At 51.5% G+C, this 20,491-nt stretch overlaps 1 protein-coding gene across 1 annotated transcript in view; it reads right to left on the reverse strand.

The window, feature by feature from the left end:
* AR (androgen receptor) overlaps positions 1 to 20,491 on the reverse strand; it is a 55,949-nt gene that overhangs the window by 33,812 nt on the left and 1,646 nt on the right. The gene's annotated exons all lie outside the window — the stretch shown is intronic.

Here is a 20,491-nt window from a genome sequence, read left to right on the forward strand (position 1 = left end):
CACTGGCTTACAGTCCCCTAGAAACCACCCTGGCTGTTACCGCACTGGGCAGGGCACCACAGCCCTGTAGTACCACATACTAACGGTCTGCTTTTATAGGAAGACTTTTCATAGAATGGTTTGGGTTGGAAGGGACCTTAAAGACCATCCAGTTCCAACCCCCTGCCATTGGCAGGGACACCTCCCACTAGACCAGGTTGCTCAAAGCCCCATCCAACCTGGCCTTGAACACCTCCAGGGATGGTGTTCATCCACAGCTTCTCTGGGCAACCTGGTCTCACCACCCTCACAGCAAAGAATTTCTTCCTAATATCTAATCTAAACCTCCCCTCTTTCAGTTTAAAACCATTAGCCCTTATCCTATCACTATACTTCCTGATCAAGAGTCCCTCCCCATCTCTCCTGTAGCCCCTTTAGGGACTGGAAAGGGCTCTAAGGTCTCCCCGGACCCTTCTCTTCTCCAGGCTGAACAACCCCAACTCTCTCAGCCTGTCTTTACAGCTGAGATGCCCCAGCCCTCTGAGCATCTTCGTGGCCTCCTCTGGACAAGCTCCAACAGGTCCATGTCCTTCTGATGTTGGGGGCCCCCGAGCTGGACGCAGTTCTCCAGGTGGGGTCTCACCAGAGCAGAGTAGAGGGGCAGAATCACCTCCTTCACCCTGCTGGCTTTACCACATTTATCTTTCCCTCTTTGAAAATAAGTGATACTTATTAAACACTTCGGAAGAGATGATGTGAGCTCCTTGGCAGCTTTTCACAACAGCCAGGTCTGAAGAGCGAATCTCCAGAGGCAACAAAACATCTCCCTGCATACGTCAGCTCCGGTCCCACTGGCCAGGGCCACCCTTTGGCAGCCCCCATCTCACGGTGCTGGGAAAGGGGACAGGACCCGCAGCCGGCCGTGCCAGCAGCATGGCTCCAGGCACCTCAAACATCCCCGGGGTGGCAATCCCAGGGCAGGAGGGGGGTTCTCAGCAAGAATCCCTGTCCTCTCCGAGGGTTTGCCAGGGTCACGCAACCACAGAGATCAACACGGGGCAGAAGACCGAAGCTGCTTTCTCCACACTCCCTGCATGTGCAGAATTAATGTTCCTTTTGTTTTTGTAGTACATGGATCTTAATGTCAGCACTGCATTTATAAATTAGACAAGTTGTCCCCGCTCCTGCTCCCAAAGCCTTTGTAGAACAATACCTGCTCCGAGCCTTTTCCCTGGCAGGGATCAGGGGAGGTTTGCAGGAGCCGGTGGTCGGCCAGCACAAACGGAGCTGGCTCCAGGGGCACAGCCAGAGCACCTCATGTGAACCGACCATTTGGTCCCCAAGGTATCTCCACAAATCACTTGGCCAACCCGCAAAGTTCTGTCAGGCCTCAAACTGAAAACAGCAGCTGGTGGAAGGAATGATGATAGGATATGGCCGGCGCTGACAGCATGGGGACACTGATGGCAATGCTGTACACAGACACCCTGCTCACCTCCGCACTAGGGCAAGGAGAGAGCCCCTCTCCAGCCCACAGAATCATAGTATCATAGAATGGTTCAGGCTGGAAGGGACCCTAAAGGTCATCGAGTTCCAACCCCCTGCCATGGTCAAGGACACCTCCCACCAGACCAGGTTGTTCAAAGCCCCGTCCACCCTGGCCTTGAACTCCTCCAGGGATGGGGCAGCCACAACTTTTCTGGGCAACCTGGGCCAGTGTCTCATCACCCTCACAGTCAAGAATTTCTTCCTAATATGTAATCTAAATCTGCCCTCTTTCAGTTTAAAACCATTACTCCTCGTCCTATTGCTTCACTCCTTGATCAAGAGTCCCTCCCCATCTCTCCTGTAACCCCCTTTAGGTACTGGAAGGCTGCTATCAGGTCTCCCTGGAGCCTTCTCTTCTCCAGGCTGAACAACCCCAACTCTCTCAGCCTGTCCTCATTGCAGAGGTGCTCCAACCCCCATAGCATCTTTGTGGCCTCCTCTGGACCCATTCCAACAGGTCCAGGTCCTTCCTGTGCTAGAAGGACATCTCTTCCATGGACATCTCCTCTGTAGCCCTGCAGTAGGACGAGCATCATAAGCCTCATTCACCAGCCTTGACTTTCTAAAACAGAACAGGAAACCTCAGGCCTGTGTCCCCTCTGAGCACTGTCAGCAGAGCACCCAGCGTCACCTCCAGCCCATGGGCAGCAGAACCCCCCCTGAGCTCCCCACCGGGGGCCACCCAGAGTCATGCTGTCTCAATCCAAATGCCGGGCTGACCCCTCCAGACAACTCCACAGAATCTATAATAAAGTACTGCAGAAAGAAAACCAAGGTGGGCTGATTTAAATCAACATCATATTGAACTTCTAACATAATCAGAATTTAATTTGGCAACAGGGATCCCTCCACTTAAATAATCAATTTTCATCTTTTCTGTGTCTCTTTTGCAGGGATTTGCCCTAAAGAATGCATTCAGTAACATTCCCTACCTTCGCATTTTCTCTTTGCAATCTGCGGAACGTGTTCATTCTGAATAGGGCCATGTTGATGCTTCTGCAGAGGATGTGACAGTTCTTCTTGTTAGCCAGAGCCATCCCCTTTGTAGCAAATACACGCGGTTGGGTTTTTTTAAGCAATTATACAGCTTGCCATGGCTTTTGATTTTCCATACTACAACTTAGAAAATGGTATATGACATATTTCATATTTAATATTTTATTTGTGATACATGTCAAGTTGCATTGAAAGGGGTCCATAAATTCAATGCAAATGTGAACACTTTAAATTGCTCTTCTGGTAAGTCGGAACTAAATTTATCAAAGCAGACTGTGTTTCAAACCAATTGACTAAAGCCATGTCAGGCTTATCTGTGAACTGCAAACTCTGCTGACTGGCCCTCTTCTAAAGGGATTGCCAAGATTTAATAGCCGTTGGATGCCGCTTGTCCCATGCCTCATTCTCTACACAGGTTGGGGGAAAACCTCCTACATTTTCTGGCTTTTTCAACTCCGAGTAGGTCTGCGTTTATGAATGATCAGCCTTTGAACCGAACTGGCTGAATAAACTGGATTTTCTCTGCTTTCCTGAGCTGGTTTAGCAACACAGCAAACTCCTGGTGCTGAGGTGCTTCCTTCTGCTGGGAGCCTGACCACTTCTGAGATGCCAGCAAAACCCAACGAACCACCCACCATTATATTTTACTGACCTCCTGTGAGTTTCACAGACTCTAGTAAACACAGGCTTCCACATTCTTCTGTGATGAGAAAAGTGGGAATACGGCTCCACACATCGCCCCACTTGCAACATGTCCTTAACCACCTTCCTCTTACGGACCATGAACCGCCCCATTGGCTCTGCAGCCGGAGGTGGCATCCGCCACTGCCCCTGTGGGAACTCGTGGAAACCTGTCTGATAATCCCACTCCCCGGCGATTCCACCAAAAAAACAAGTGGGTGCAAACGGGGGGCTGCAGACCAGAGCGCTCCCTGTGCCCCATTCATACCACCAGTACACGGGAAGGCTCCCACTTGGATTGCTGAGGGATATCAGGAGTGACTTCCAGATGCGGATTATGTAAAACATAACATTTTTCCCACTTCACTTGGCAGTGGAATTATTGCTAAGGAAACCGGTGCCGCAAATTCTGCATTTTTATGTCTCTATTGGATGAAGCACAAGCTGAAAACGGGCAGATGGCAGACAAGGGAGGAATCCAGCATGGGAAAAGGAGAAGACCACAAATACCACTTATATTGGTGGCAGCCAACCGGGAGGGGGGGCACACCAGGCAAGCAAGACCTGCTGGCACAGGCAGCAAAGCCAAAGGCAGCATCACTGTCCATGGGAGGACCACTGCTCCTGCCTCTCCCCTGTCCCCGAGTGGACCAGCACCCTCTTCTTCCTCTCAGCAAAGCACAGCGGCCCCAAGGACGGATGGGGAAGGGAGGAAGAAGCAGCAACATCCCGCTCGGGGAGCGGCTCCCACCTGCAGCGTCCCCTCTCGCAGGAGGAGGATGCCAGGACTTGCCGCGGTGGCCGTGCATCGCCAGCTGTGCCAGCTCCGGTGCCGCTCCCAGCACAGCCACCCAGAGCCTGCGGTGGGGTTTGGGGGCTGGCCTAGGTGAGAACTTCAGCTGGTGCCAGAACTTCCTGGCAGAATTGTTTTATTACTAGCCATGTTTATACCAAGACCAAACCTTTGCAGAGACGCAGCTGCAAAGGCATACAAATGCTTTCCCTTATTATGTCTGGAAACGGGTATAAGTTATATCTGCAAAACTTCTTTTCTGCTGGCAAACCACTTGTTTTCTGGAGACTTCACAACTTACGCAACAATAACATCTCCCCATGCCCTCAAAGCAGATCACGCTTTGAGTCATCTCGTAAAGAGCAAACACGCAAATTATAAGGAAGGTTTCACATATCTATGGTCTTCTTGGCACTCTTTGCCCTGATCTCAGCAACAGAGGAGGCAAATTCCTCAGCATCCCGCAGCAACCGGCTAACGTCCAGCCGGGTCCTCCTGATCCGTGGCCTTGGCTCACCCGGTGGTTGCCCTATGGCCATGCATGCCCGGGGCTACCAGCTGCCCACACCTGGGGCAAGACCCCAGCACCTGGGTGAGGCTGGGCTGGTGGGGAGGAGCAGCGAGCCATGCTGGCACCAACCCCAGCGGTACCCTCAGGGCAAGCCCAGAGCATCCCAGCCTGACACAGACCTGGGAAATGGTGCCTTGGTGCCAGTATGCTCTGTTTTCATGATACAAGGCATGGCTGGCCGGCCGGCACTGTCCTTTTTGGGGCTGAAAGGATTTATTGGGAAATACAGAGGGCAGAACCCTGCAGCAGCAATCGGCTGGTCCCAGGGGACCCACGTGCGTGGGAGGAACCCCCACAAAACACAGGCAGACACTGAAATCTGCCGACGCGCCGGGGACTCGGGCAACTGTTCCAGCTCCGGTCCTAATTCAAGAGTTTAAGTACCAACGTGGCAAAACGGAGGACAAGCTGAACGAAGGGAGAAAGGCTGTCCCTCAGCCCAGCCCCATCCCACAGGAGGGCACAGCTCCAGGGGGAGGATGCTCCATCCCGCCTCTGCCCCGCTCTGCTCCCCCCTTCAAAGCTGCCCTCCCAAACGGCCCAGAACCGAGGGCCTGGCATTTGGCACAGGCTGTGCTGTAAACAAGAAAGAGGAAAAAAAAAAAAAAATCCCTGTGCTGCTATTTTTTCCCCCCCCCTAACCATTTAAAGATGTTCCTGGGGACTTGGGAGCAGATCGGGAAGTAACAATTTCTTTGCAAGTGGAAGAGCATGTTATCAGGGAAAGACTTTCCGACCACAGGGGACACATCAAAACAAAGCAAATAACTGAAGACTAGAAAACTAAATCCATGTGAACAGGCTGAGCTAACTGGGATGACCTTACACGGTCTGAAGCGTAGGAGCACAGGCAGGGACAAAGCCTGGAGCGGGCTGAGGAGGGGACACGGTCTCCATGGGACCCACAGCTCCAGGCTTTGGACCCCAACTGGACACAAGCCACCTCGACCTGCCCTGCTGAATGGAGTTGGCACTTCCAGAGAGTGGGAGAAGGGACGGGGGGTGACCTGGAGGGTTAGTTCCCAAGCTGGTACCCGAGCAGTAAGAAGCAGCGATGCCGATTTCCTGCCGATCCTCACAACATCACGGCACAGAGGCTGGCAGAGCCCCATCCAGTCGGGGGCGGACACCCATGACCTTCCCATGGACAGGATGGGGCAAAACCCCCGTTTCTCCACATCTTCTCCACAGTGTCTGCAGACGGATTGCTGCAGGCACCGGGGCAAAGGACGGAGATGTTATCTATACATCTTCTTTATATTATCTTCTGATAACACACATACAAACCCCATGCGTTGCGTCCATGGGCAGAAGACGACACATGCCCACAAACCCACACACAAACACACTCGATTCAAGAAAACTGCAGATCATCTGAATAATACTTGCAGGCGGGATTTCGTTTTCCAGTTAGAGGCACCTAATTTTCATGCCACCCAGACGAAAGCAATTCATCTGATGTGCGCACAAATTGCTTTTCTCCTCTCCTCTCTTTTACGAGAGGAAAGAGGAGCTGCCGAGACAGCCCCCTCCGAACCCTCCCCACCGGCACGCCGGAAAATGCGCGAGCGCTGGTGCCGCTGCCTGCTCCAGATAGACGGGGAGGAGGAGGAGGAGGAGGCAGAAGCCTTCGCTAGGAAATTACTGATACAAAAACTTGTGCCTGGGCTCCGTTCTCAGCACACTGGCCAAGGTCAAAGTGGGTTTGTTCGGTTTTTTTTTTGTTTTTTTTTTAATGCCATTTCTAACCCGCAAAGAAGCTAATGCAGCTAAAATATGTAACACCAATCAAACTGCCGAAGGGCTGGTGAGAAAACACTGGAAAAAGACGTAAAGTATCATCTTGGGGAAGACAAGAAGCAGCCCTCTAAGGCCTTCCCCAACCAGTGAGAACAGGGGGAGGAGAGGAAGCAAAGTCCAAGCTTTTCCCACCTCATCCTGGGAGCTGATCATGTCCCAGGGACTCTATAAAATGCATTTTAGGAAATCTGCAGCCTCCGCTCTGGCATTTCTGGGGATCGCCCCTGATGGCAGCAACTCCAGAAACACCCAGCAGGACGGTGGTCCGGCAGCAGGGGCGAAGACGCTGTTGTAAAGTGGGATTTACCCCCAGGGCTCTTCCCAAAGCCACTGGCTGCAGCCAGTCCCAGTTTCTAGCCCCAGCAGGAGCACATCGGTGCGGGGGGAGAAGGTACCCACCAGCCAGCACCCACCCATCCTCAACAACTCACCAGCACATCAGACCCCCAGATCCCAGCAAGAACTTAACCCTGAGCTTCACAGACGGTCCAAACGCTACTGGTGTCCCAATATTGGCGGTTCTGCACTGACTTTCTAAGCCTTATTTAAGACATATCCTTTGCTCTCAGAGCCGCTTTGGAAACAGCAGCCACCTTGCCGCAATCTCGAGGGGCTCACTGTGGTCCCCGGCACCACGCAGCCCCTCGGCAGCCCCACGTCCCAGGCAGCGCGATGGAGGCACCCAACCAACCCCTCCAGCAAAAGCAGGGGCTTGTCCACCACTCTTCACTGGGGACTGTCATTTATTTTTTATTTATTTATTATGGTGTGCTCCATTCCACTTTTTGATTGCACAGAAAAGTCACCAGCTCGGGGTGTAATCCAGCCTGTGTAGATACCTGAGATGCCCAGAGCAGCGCAGCATCCAATTCCTGCCCCAGTGGGATGGTTGCCGGCTGCCTGGAGAAAGGGCAGCAGCTATAAATACCTGTAGAGCTGGGCTATATTTTAAAAATGATTTCTGTCACTGCAAAAATCATTTAGTCTCTGGTCTGTGTCCTGACAAATCATTCTTACCGCTTCCGAGGACATGTCAGCATTTGACTTAAGTTTGTTCTCATTATTTAAAAAGGCCTCCCCAGACAGGGGGCTGGGGAGTTTCAAACCGCAGAGGAGCGCGGGTGACCTTGCTCTTTCTGGCTTCTGCTCAGATTGTATTAAACAGGAAAAAAGCTGCAGTAGGAGAGCAAGCCAGAGCTCAGCCTGCCCTCCCTGCCTGTCCCCTCTGTCCCTGCCCACCACCCATGCAGGCACCCGGGGAGCGCGGAGGCTCCTGCCCGGGTCCCCCGAGGTGAGACGCTACACTCCCGTAACCCCTCTCCTGCAAACACTGTCCTGGAGCCTGGGAGTCAGATGGGGTCAGACATCCCTGAGGACACCACTCGGGTCTGCTAAAGTAAATGGGACTATTGACAGGGCGTAAAGTCCAGTGCACGAGTCCGCTTCTGCAGGACTCTCTCCCAAAACGAAGCTCAAACCCCAGCCCGGTCCCCCAGGGAGCCCAGCTCCGATGGCCCCTCATACGCTTTGAGGGACTGCTGCCAAAGCCACCAGCTCACAATAAACCTCACCTCCCTCCATCTACGGAAAAGGAATAATACCTATTCTGCACGGTTGCCTGGAGGCTAAACGAATTGCTGCTCCTAAGTGCTCCAGAAGCAAAGTGCCATAAAAGCACAAAGTAGTATTACTGGTAGTATTTTCATTCCTGTTACAGGATACACTGAACTTCACTTAAAAAATAGTCACGAGAACAAGCCGGGTCATACTCATTATTTCTGAAGCAGAATCAGACACAAACAAGGGTTGGAAGAGTGGGCTACTCTGCCCCTGCCAGGTGAGTGAGGCATCTCGCTGCGGGGCTCTCCCAGGGGCAGCTCCTCCTTCGCTTCGCCCCAAAACCCAGAGCTGGAAGAAGGATTAAGCTGCAGTTGGACCTGGATGAGATGCACAGCCAGCACAGGCAGGCCAGCGGAGAAGACAGAGACAGCGGTGGATACAGCGAAGGGGAATATGGATGAAGAACCTCCGTCACAAGTCTTTGCCATGACAACTAGGTCAGTTCCTTTTTAGTTTAATGAGCTTACTCATACCAGTATTATTGTTAAAAAATAAAGCCAGTTCTGGTCCACACGGTGCGCAGGGACTATCGATACCAGCAGCCCGTCTGAGTTAAAAATCCCAAAGTGACCAAACTGCTTTCTTCCAGCGCAGGAAAACAAACAGAGCCTGGCTTCTCCACAGCCTCCAGCGCCAGGTCACGGCCAGACGAGGTCACTCCAGCTCAAAAGCCAGGAATGCTTATTCACGCAGATGTGGCCATCAAACCTCCTATCTCCATGCAGCCGTACTCCTTCGATTCCCTCCGAGGGAACTATTCCTCACCTTTCACTTGCTGAGGAGGGATTGCTCCGTTACTCCCCAGGAGGCTGTGGCATGGTGGCTCCGGCACGGCTGTGCCCAACCGCCCGTGGCCACCCAGGGCCAGCCGGGCTGGTCACAGCCCTCAGGCTTTTTTCAAACTACAACCGTGCTGCGACACGCTCACTAATCTAAAACTCTGCTCTCCTCAGCTGAAGAGTAATTGCCTCTATATCTCGATAGCAGAACAGATTACGGCATCCGGCCACCCCGCAGCGACAGCCAGGAAAGCCGGTGACACCGACTGACAGAGCACTACACCCCTGACAAAGGAGGATAAAAGGATAAAATAGCCATTCATCATATTCTGGTTTCCCTTTGGGTCTCCCCTGTTGTCACAGCCAGCATCTCAAAATGCCGAGAATCGCTGAAATGGAAAACGACCATAATCTCTACATTTTTTCCCTTCCCCTGCATCAATACTGCTGTGTATTCTGTAAAGCCCAAGCCCTAAAACACCTCCCTCCTGAAAGGTAGATGTTTTCACCCAGTCAGGAGCAGCTCGCCTGCCCCACCAGACTCCAGCTTGCCCACTTGCCAGCTTCCTCAAGCTCCAGATGTAACTCCCTCTGCATAAGCTGCAGGCAGAGGATGAACGCCTCCCACAGCCCCAGCCTCGGCTCCTCGGATTTCCTCCAGGATCACAAGATATCACAGGGATCCTTTGCTGTCAGCACATGAGCGCAGTAACGGATGAGGCTCCCTGCCTCGCTCGGCAGCAACGCACTCGGGTCAGCAGGACATCGCTGCTGCCAGCAGTGCCGTCAGCCACACAGGGACACCACACCTTCTGCCACGGGCTCTCCTTCCAGAATTTATACTTTCTGCCGCACGGCGCAGACCTGAAGTTCACAAGACAACTTCTTTTATAGGCTTTAGCTTTTCCAAGCAAGTACTGTCACCAACCAGACCTGGCTTCCTACCCCCGGATCCCTAAACTCTTCCCAAAGGAAGGCTCGTCGCTCTGCAACCTGAAAGACTGAGCTCTCCGGATATCCAAGCAGAGGCTCCTGCCACCCTCCTCACTTCGGTGCCAACTCAAAACTGTGAGTGACGGGGCCACTGACAGTATATTGCTCTCACCCCTAGGGGTACGTAAAATCTAAGATTTACTTCTCACTCCCCCAAATAAATGAGTATTTTTACTCAGCTTTATGTCACAGGACCCATCTCTGCAAAAGAGCTGAACCTACAAGAAACTGAATGTGCTTTTGTGTATCAGGTAGAAGTTCTTCGTGTCCTGCTGCTGTTCATATTCAATGTCAAATCCTAAGTTACACTTTCTGCTAATTAATTTAAAGCTCTTACACAGAGCAAAACAAGCTTCTGCAAGGACCCGTACGTGTGCTGATAACTGATGCACGGGGGTACCTCCTGCGGTGCCCAGGGAGCGGGATGCCGTGGCCACCAGGGCTCCCCTGGGCTGCCAAGAGAAGCAGGGAAGGGTACCTGCACGTGCAACACGGTGCTCCATAGGGTACAGCACAAGCACAGCATCCTGCATCCAACAACCAAACCCCACGGAGCCACATGCCAGGCCCAATACAGACCAAGGTACCGGCTGGTCTGCCCTCACAGCCGAGGATGAGAGGGAAAGGAAGCGGGACCCGGATTCGTGGGCTCCCATCTGAGGTGAGCTGTAGCAGGACGGGGCAGGGACACCCCACGGGTGAATGCTGGGTCTCAGCGTTGGCATGGCAGCATCCTAACTCCTGGCAGTGCGACCCCTTGGCACTCACCACATCCTACCAGCATACTGGAAGGTAACGCATCCACTGCTGTCCTCAAGACTTCTTCAAAGAACGCTAACGAGAGCCAGACAGTGGTCCTGTGGCCTCCTCCTACTCATCACCTGCTGGACCATGAAGCTTGGGCTATTGCGAAGGACTCTGAGCAGGTTACTGGTCTCTCTAAGTCCATGCTGCTGAGTGTGCTTGCCAGGTAGATTTGTATCTTCCAGGTGTTCCCTGTTGGTATCCGTGCCAGCCTGTGCAGGAGGAAGAGAAGATTCAGCTGACACAGAGATACACAAAAGACACTGCCAGACGTCTTCTATGGCCGCAGCTTTCCAGGCAGAAGTCAGCGAGGTTCACTCTGTAGCTGCCTCTTGAACCCTGCTAGCAATGAGAAGTTGCAATACCGCAGTTTGGTTTGCAATCCAGCAACTGTGACAAGTTGGCAGAGGCAGGACAGCATGTCTGCATTGGCCAAGTATTAAGATAGAACATGTCTGTATCCGTCTCTTAATTGTTTACCAGGCATAAACGCTCCACTAAAAAGGGAGACAGGACATCTGCCTCCTGTGCACGCTGTCTCCCGGCTCTCTTGAGTTAAAAAAAAGAGCTGGAAAGGATCCGGTACCCACGCAGAAAACTTTGTCTTTGCTGCATTCCCACGAATACAGTTCACCCAAGGTGAGAGGAGATCACTTCTGGCAAATGTTAAGGATAAGAACAAAGAAAGGTGCCCATGCCCTCTGCGCCACGTCACCAGTTTGACGTGGCATCAATGAGCAGTCTCTTCCCAGGTGACATGAGTTGGTTGCTCTGTCCCAGATGATTTTACAGCTCTCGCTTTGTGTCGGTTTCTGGTGCGGATGTCCCTCTTGGCAGAAAACATTCTTCAGAAAAAGAAAATTCACTCTAAATTGCAAAAAAATATTGAAATAAACTGAACGGGAAGATGAAAAGACCATGTCTCGTAAGCCCAGCAGGCAGTGAGGTTCATCTGATGCTTCTTGTTTAGCGTTGCCTTCTGGTTTATGATGCTGAACTGTTTTTTTCCACTTGCAAATGCATTCAAGACTGCTCACATCCTGAAAATCCAACAGGGGAATGCAGGGGGAATAGAGCAAACAGGTAAAGCTGATACCTCTCAAGGCATGTAAATCACCTTGCAATATATCAAACACTAAAATCCTTCTTTAAAAGCTCACGTGTATGTGGAGGTGTGAGGTTTATTGGGCTATTATGTCAAGATGTCCGTGAGCTGTTAACAGCAAAGGAGGGGTTTGAGGAACTGCATGACAAGGGCCAAAGGCTGCTTGGAACCTCTACAAACATCTGCAATGCAGTGAGTTCACAGATGACACTCATGAGTTACTGCACACCAGCTGAGCTGTATCACGCTCGCTGGGTCCTGTTGCACAGGAGCATCTCCTCTCTCAACCCATTCTGGCCATGGTGGGCTCCCATCTGCTGCCTCGGGGATCGTGGAGCCTGGCAGCTCCCAGGGCTGTGGGCTGAGCCCCACAGAGCAGGAACACAGTCCCAGCCAACACGACAGCCCCACCTGGGGGCACCTCATCGGGAAAGATGCTCCCAGGCCTCGTGCTGAATGCCTGTGCAAGGGGGAAACCTCATTTTCATAGAATCATAGAATGGTTTGGGTTAGAAGGGACCTTAAAAACCATCCAGTTCCAACCCCCCACCTCTCACTAGAGCAGGTTGCTCAAAGCCTCATCCAGCCTGGCCTTCAACACCTCCAGGGATGGGGCTTCCATAGCTTCTCCGGGCAACCTGGGCCAGTGTCTCACCACCCTCACAGTCAAGAATTCCTTCCTAATATCTAACCTAAATGTACCCTCTTCCAGGTTAATACCGCTACCTCTCGTCCTATGGCTACACTCCCTGATAAAGAGTCCTATCTCTCCTGAAGCCCCTTTAGGTAGTAGAAGGGACTCTAAGGTCTCCCCGGAGCCTTCTCTTCTCCAGGCTGAACAACCCCAACTCTCTCAGCCTGTCTTCACAGCAGAGGTGCTCCAGCCCTCTGAGCATCTTTGTGGCCTCCTCTGGACAAGCTCCAACAGGTTCATGTCCTTCTTATGTTGGGGGCACCAAGAGCTGGAGGCAGTTCTCCATCCAGGTGGGGTCTCACCAGAGCAGAGCAAAGGAGGAGAATCACCTCCTTCACCTGCTGAGGTGAGGTGTTTTTCAATATATTTCCAATGTTTAACTGCCAGAGTCACCCAACCCCTGCACGCATCTTTGGGATCTACCAGAGCAGCTCAAAGAAAGAAACGTTTTTTACTAGAAGTAGTAGAAAGTCTCCCACAGAATAGTTTTCTTTCAGCAAACGCTCATTTGATAAATTAAAAAAAAAAATGTTCCACGGGATGATAAAACAATACGATTTTTTTCTTTTATATTTAACTTTGTAATTTTAGCCTACAATCACAAGCGGAAAGTATCCATTTCAAACCGAACAGCCAACCAAAGCAGCCCAGTGGACAGCCACCAGCCAGCGAGCCAAGTACAGCCTGAAAGCCAATTAGAACAACAAATGCCACTGCAGAAATGGCAAATTAGGACAGCCATTTTAAAATCAGCAATTCATAAAATATGAATGAAGCTCAGTGCTGAAGACAAAAATGTAATTAAAATGAATGACAGAGAAACTGAACTACCGCTCTCTGTTACAAATTACTTTTCACTCTGTGAGATGAAACGGCTTTCACCACAGCAAAACAAAATGTTCCCAATATGACGGAAAAAATTTCCAATATTTTAAGAAATTTTGGCATTTCTTCCTGCAACGAATGGCAGCATTTCCAGCTTTCTTCCCAGTTCACCAGCGCAACTTTTTTTCTCCCCCCACCCCATGCACAGATTGACTTCCGATCAGCTCCAGTTTTCACTGTGCTTTTCCCCTCGGACTCCCCATCTGAGATTCGCTCTGGAAGCGCTGCCTGCCTTTATCTTTCATTCGCCCGAGAGACGCAATTCAAAGGTGCCACCTTGGCAAGGGACACAGAGCGAACCGTTGTCTCCTGCCCAGAGCTGAGGGTAGCCTTGGAGGCTCCTCGAAGCTGATGCCAGGGGAGTTGCGCATCGTCCGGAGGGGTTGCCCGGGCCATGGATGGCATTCAGCATTCACCGCCTGGCTACACTGTTTCTGCTTAAATTCTTGCCGGGACCGTCCCACACCTTCCTCAATCTGAAGCAAGGGGCCAGAGGCAGAGATTTCCAGGAATTGCCGGCTCCGTGCCATGGGGACAGGGCAGCAGCAGTGGTATGCTCCCAACAGGAGTGCCCATAAACCTGCCGGAGGCTCCCGGGCTCCTCAGCACGGCCCCTGCCCCATCCAGATACCTCCTACACCACGATGCTCTCGGCAGCATGGTGCCAGATCATCACCAAGCGTGACCACGCTGCCAGGTGCCCACTGGCAAGAGTGCCATCCTCCTGGAGGCATGTCCCAAGGGAGGGGGGGATGCTGCACCAGGGGACGATGCCCGTCCCCACCGAGGGGACCCGGCCCCGGGGGCCAATTCCTGTCCCCACAGCCTCCCAAGAAGAAAACATGGGTGGAAAGGCACCAGCGCTGTTTTCTTTCAGATACAGCAATATTGCAAAGCCACAGGCTCCTACAAGGGCTACAAAACACGCCTTCTATCTCTCATTCACAATCAGTATTTTGAAATAGGTTGCCCTTTTGCCCTCAGAAAAAGCACCAAATGGCTACCCACTTTTAACTAGCTCTCTCTGGCTGAAATGAAGTTCTCAGAACAGGAAAAGCAGCGGGTTATACTATAGACTGGCAGAGGCCAGATAGCATCTGCATAACAAATAAATACCAGTGAATACCGCAAACAGGAGAAAAAAAAGTAAAAGCAGTTCAAGTAGAAGAGCCACCATGGGCAAATCCTTCCCTGCTTCCTGCCCACAAGTCCTTAGAAATACAGCACAGAGTAAACAAAATGCCTGTAAAACCCACCAATACCCTTATAGCTTTTTATGCATTATTTCTCTGGTAAAATTTTTTGAATTCTCAGCCACCGTTTTCTATGCCTAGAGTCTTGTAGAGTGCATCCTCTGGCTGCAACCAGCACTTAAGAGCAACTGGGGACATGGAGGAAGCAATCACTGTTGGTATTGAGCATGAGACTCTGGAGCCGGTTTTCAGAGGGTGTAAGAGCTCAGAAATTCAAGACATGGGGAGAAGAGGATGGGAAAGCACACAGAGGGGCGGGGGAATGTCTGCCCTTGAAGAGTCTTACAATGAATGAGTGAAAAAGCAAATAAATAGATGTTTTGTGTGGTAAAAGTGGACAGGCAGGTCCCACGCAAACACACCGTGCGTGTATGCCCTCCATAGCCGTCCCTTAACAAGGTGACACATCTCCCCTTTCCAGTGGGGAGGGAGAGAGGGAGAGCTGGGGAGTGGAAGAGTCATCACGAGAGGGAAGACAAGGAGGGACAGAGGATGGAGGAGGAAAGAAGGAGGGGAAGAAGGGAGGGAAGACCCATTTAATGGTACTTGGTGTATGCTGTGGAAACACTGGGAAAACTCCAGAATCAAAATCAATTGAGTGGAAGGAGCAAGTTGGAAAATAAAGAACATTCAAAACAGTTATTTTTCCTTCATCCATTGCCAGGGACATAAATCCCAATTTAATGGCACAGGAGAGGGACGTGCCAGCCCCTCGGGCAGAGCCGTTCCCCACCTCCAGCGCTGCTGCACCCGCAAGGACAAACCTGGGTGAGGATTGAGACCACCGACACTTTTCCAGTGCCCATGGGCTCAGCCAGTGTCTTAACACAAGGACTACAATCTTTCCAGTTCTGACAGGCAGACTCTCTGACAGTCAGGTGTGTTACGCCACCGGGACTCCAGCTCCCGGAGCAGATTTCAAGGCGCACCCGGCATCAAGTCAAACGTTCCATCTTTAGAAAGGGCCATTTGCTGCCCTCACACCACCGCAGGATGGGTCTAGGTGACTCGATGTGTACGAGGATAATCTCGTTTATCAGTTTAAATGAAAACTAACTCACGGGAAAGACTAAATAAATCAGCATCCTCAAAAGGAAATGAAAGCAAGTCAACCAGCTAAGCATGGAAGAGAAGGAATGAGCTTTGGCTCACACGCCACAATCCTTCAGAGAGCAACTCCCAGGAGTGAGGAAAAGGAATCGCAACCGCTACGTCCCCGGCACTGGGTGACCCAGTGGCCACACCAGTCACGGGGGAAGCCAGCAGTGCCCATCTCTGCTGCTCTCCCAGGACGCGAGGGGTTTGCTGCCCCCACTGTTACGCTGTGAGACCAAGGCTTGAGCACAAGTCAAACATCCCAGCCACTCCAGTTACCCTGCCCCAGCGCATCACTTGTTTCACAACCTTAACTCAAGCCAGGACGGATGCCACAGCCTGGCAGCGTGCCAGTTCACTCTTAAACACATCCCGAGTTCTCCAAACCAGGCACAGCACTGGTGCAGGACGGGCGCTTCGTGCCGTGTTTACGACAGCCTTCTCCTGCCTGTCGGTAGGGAACCTCTGAAAGCAGCTTTCAATTAACGCTATATCCTGGGGAAAGCTCAGCTCCCATCCCTCCCGAGCTTCGCAGAGCGCTTCTGCTTCTTTCCCCTCCGTGTTTAGGCGGTTTGAAAGGCAGCCCCGCTGGCACAGGCTGGCAGCCGCCCTTGCCCTCGTGACTCAGCCGTGCTCCATGCGGATCCCATTCCGCACGGAAAAGCGGAGCGCTGGTTTGGCAACCCGGGACAAAACTTGGCTGCAGAAGACCTTAGCACACAGTTATAAACCCTGCGGGTCTACAGGCTTCGAACCAGCGGCCAGATCCAGCAGCCGCTGAAGCCGGGGAGCCCGTCAGCCAAGTGCCACAGGAGCTGGGGTCCCCTCTCCCACCCCAGGCTCCCCCTTTGACTGTGAGAAGCTTGAGGGTTCGCAGTGACTGAAGACGGCTCGGCAAGCACCTACACGAATCCAGGATACTTTTCAGGCGTGTCCTAGGAAAGATTTCTCCTACTGTAAACTCGCTGGGATCTCTGTTGCAACCTGGAGAATTAACTGCTAATTTAAGGCACAGTCACTCCCAGTGAATAACAGCGATGCAAACTGGCCTGGCACAACATGAAAACACAGATGACCGTGATTTAAATGTGCACCACTGAACTCAGTGCTACCCACGACTCGCCTAAAATCCGGAAGCGATCAGGAAAAAACACGGAATCTGGTTTTCCCAACAAGATCTGACAAGAGATCAACCCTATCACCTACCAAATAAAAGAGACAAGAAACGGGTGTTTCCCGAGGCAGATGCAGTGCTCTCTGACAGCATTCGTTTGCCCCACAATGACTTGTACCTGCGCAGAAACCTCAGAACACCATGCCCAAAAAGTCTCCTGAAAAGAGGAAAACCTCAGCTGCACCTCGGGAGGAGGACTTGATTCCAACCAAGAGCACTGGTAATAGGAGTGTAAGCTTAAAGAATTAAAAACAAGAATTGAAAGGCGATGCGGAAGAAAACTTTCTTTTATGCTTTCTCTTCTGCTTTTATCGGGAACCGTCAATGAGGTTCCCAGCCACCCTTGGTTCCCAATCCATGGATCCGTACCAGCAGCTGCGGACCACGATGCTGGCCAGAGGGACAGGCTTCAGAATGAGCATTCTTCCACGCACGGCTTGTCTTCAAAAGAAATATTTACATAATACTGCCTTTCGCCTGCACAGAGAGGTCATACCGACAACAGCAGACAGGAGGGTCATCCCCTTCGCAAGGGCTTTTAAGTCCCACCAGTGAGGAGCTGAGGGTCCCCCAGATGTCTCCTGGGGAAGGGGACACCAGAGCAGAGCCCAGGCGGGCAGACGGTGGCCAGGAGCGAGGGTTGCCCAGAGAACGGCCTCCTGCTCCTTCTCTCATCTGTGAGTGTAATAACCTGCCCTCGATCTTCTTATCTGACTCTTATCTCCTCCAGTAGGTAGAAATTATTACAGGTATTATCTGCAAGCGGTATCACAATTACATAGCTGGTCACAAAAAGATTATATAGCCATTATGCCAGGCGATGCATAAACACATGGCGCGGGCCCAAGCTGATTACAACTGAACCAGAGAAAGGAATCTGCAGGCAGGTGTAACCGGCAAACACAGGGATGCCAAAGGGGTAGCAATAGTAATAGCAAACGCGGCTTAAGAAAACATCTGAAACTACATGGACAGTTAAGATTTTTCTGAGCCAGTTACCTCCTAAATTAGTTTATCACCTTTGTTTCCATTGCTTCAGTAATAGCTCCTTCTTTGGTTCCATTTTAGCTTAAGCCATCTACACCACTCACCCGGTGCTGTGTTTTGGTCTTACAAAGTCGTTTTGACATGGTAACCTCGGATTTACTCTACCAATGCTGCGTCTCGCTCTTAACAGAGATTATTTAGTCACCTCAACGACTGCTGGTAATAATTATGCAACAACAAGAGCACAAAGATAAACAGCTACAAGTCCCCAGTGTAACAAAAGCTTGGATTGATTTGCTAATTATATGTAATCACTACTGGCACAATCAGGTACACTGTATCAAAAGCTTTAAATGAAATCAAATTGTGTTAATGCCTATTTTCTTTCCTCTGCAATGTTCCAGTGCCTCTAAGCCCAGACCAATATCCCCCTTCTCTGCACACGCCAAGGGACCGGCAGCGGTTACGGATCTGCAGGGTCACTGCTCCCTCTGAGCACCCGTCCCACCCCGCGCCCCGAGGAGACCACCCACCACCCCAGGAAACAGCGAGGGTGCCCAGGACGGCTCCTGCCGAGGGGGCACCTTCATTCGGTCCCCTCGAATCTGTTGGCTTCCCCTGGTGGGTGACAGCATTTTGTTTTAGGAGCTGTGCGTGCTGTCTCCCGAAGTAGAAGGCAGCACCCAATTTTCCATCAATGATCCCTCGAGCAGCCCAGCCCCCCCCCCCTTTCTCACGGCTTTAGAGGTAAACTCGTCCACTAGGAACCCCAAAACCCAAATCGATAGGAGTTTATATGAAGGGGAAATGTAAACAACTCCCACGAAATATTAAGAAACTGTTTGTGCTTTAGTGTCATATATAAAGGAGGAGCCGGGGGGGTGTCTCTGACTTCAAAAATACCGATCTACACCTGACCCAGGCTGCACCAGAGCAGAGCTGGGGTTTTGAAGAAAGGTTCACCATGGAGGGAAGAGATGCAGCCCCGCTAGCGCAAGACGGGACGTTCAAAAAAGGGAAAGAACTAGGAGCGACACACCTTAAAATGCTCTTTATTCATAATCTTCAAAGAAGACGGGGTTGTGTCTGCAGCTGCCACTGCCAGCACTGAGGCGGCACGGGGCTCCGAAGTGCCGATCTCCTTAGGCTGGGAAAGCTGCAGCAAGCCCACAGCGCTGCCCTTCCTGAAAATGCTGAGGCCACATTTTCTGAGGCTAAGAGGGTACAGCTTTCTGTGCCGTGCCACACAGGGCAGGAATTTAAACCTAGCTCTAGAGGCTAGTGGGGGAGCGCAGCTCCAAAGCAGACCATCCTGAAGGAACTTTACTATAAAGCATTTTAGCTCCCATGACCTCCTTTCCCTATGAGCGCGGCTACCTGGGAAGCTGGTACATCATCTGCTGCCATCAGCTCCAGCTGAGGCTGCTCATTGCACTGGCACCGTCGCGTGTCTAGGAGAAAGTCAAAAGCCACGGCAATTGATAGGCACCAGGCTGCAAAGTTATTGGAGACTTTACTAGGATGAAATATAAACCTGGCAGCAATTAGCCCATACGGCTTTAGACAGGCCACAAAGCAGCATTCCGTTTTCCTTACAGCTTTTTAAATCGCATCCGAGCACGCAGAAAGGTATAAATACTGTCAGTCCCTCGCTCACTCGCAGCGGCTAGCTAATGCTGCGCAAGCAACCGAGTTCAAAGGACAAGATAATGGTGTTTTAAAAGCTCTCTGCGCTAGTTCCCACTCCACCGATCCCTGCAGAAGTCTGCCAGCGGGAGCCCGTCTTCCCCCCCCAGATCCACTGTGCCAGGGGAAACGGGGACACGGACCCAGCACACTGAATGGTGCCACAAGGAAGAGGAGAATACAACCTTTCCCACAGGAATAAGGGAGACGTCATTTATCTCTAAGGAGGTTCAGGCAAAATTTACCTGCTGCCCAGGTCAGGTCCAGTCCACAGGACCTTCTGCTGACCACCACCTAAGCCCAAACCTGTTCTCATCACAATATTCCCTGTCTCTGCAAGGTTCTATTGCCCGGGCTTCGCAGGCAAACAAACCATCGCAAGGCTGAGCCTTCCACTATCAAAAACCTGCATCAGCCATTGACTGCATTTCAACGGTTGAACTTTTCCCAACTTTACTCATCCCTCCTCACTCTGCGCTGATTTCAGCAGAGATTTATCCGCACTCCAGAGGAGGATACACACAGTACACACAACTCCCGCCACCGGTACCACGCTCATTTGGATATTTCCTTACTTTTATCCCCCCCCTTTTTTTTTTTGCCAAGCCCTTCTTCAAAAAATCCCCAAGAATATTGCTGTGTGGATGATAATTACCACGCCGCCCAAATAAAGCTGTGAGCATTTTAAAGCAGCAAAACAAGGACAGAAGCGGGAGCGTGATGCGTTTGCCCTGTGCTAATTTAAAGGGAAAAAAAAAATAAAATCTAACTGTTGGTTTTAATCTTTGCTCCCACCACACAGAGTACCACAGGGTGAGCATGGGGATGTGAAACTCCAACGATGCAAACCCCAGCTGAGGGCCGTTACCAACCACTTGTGGCTGGGGCTACCGCCAAGCCAGCAGAAAAATCCCCTTGCATTCCCATTCTCTCTCCCGCTTCTATCCGCTGCAGCGATTCCCTCACGCAGCAACGCGTTTTGCCATGATGGAAGGTGATGATGCAGTATGCCCACTGTTTGTGTACACTTATTTTACAGAGATAATCT

This window comes from Numenius arquata, chromosome 5, assembly GCF_964106895.1.
Source record: "Numenius arquata chromosome 5, bNumArq3.hap1.1, whole genome shotgun sequence".
NCBI lineage: Eukaryota > Metazoa > Chordata > Aves > Charadriiformes > Scolopacidae > Numenius > Numenius arquata.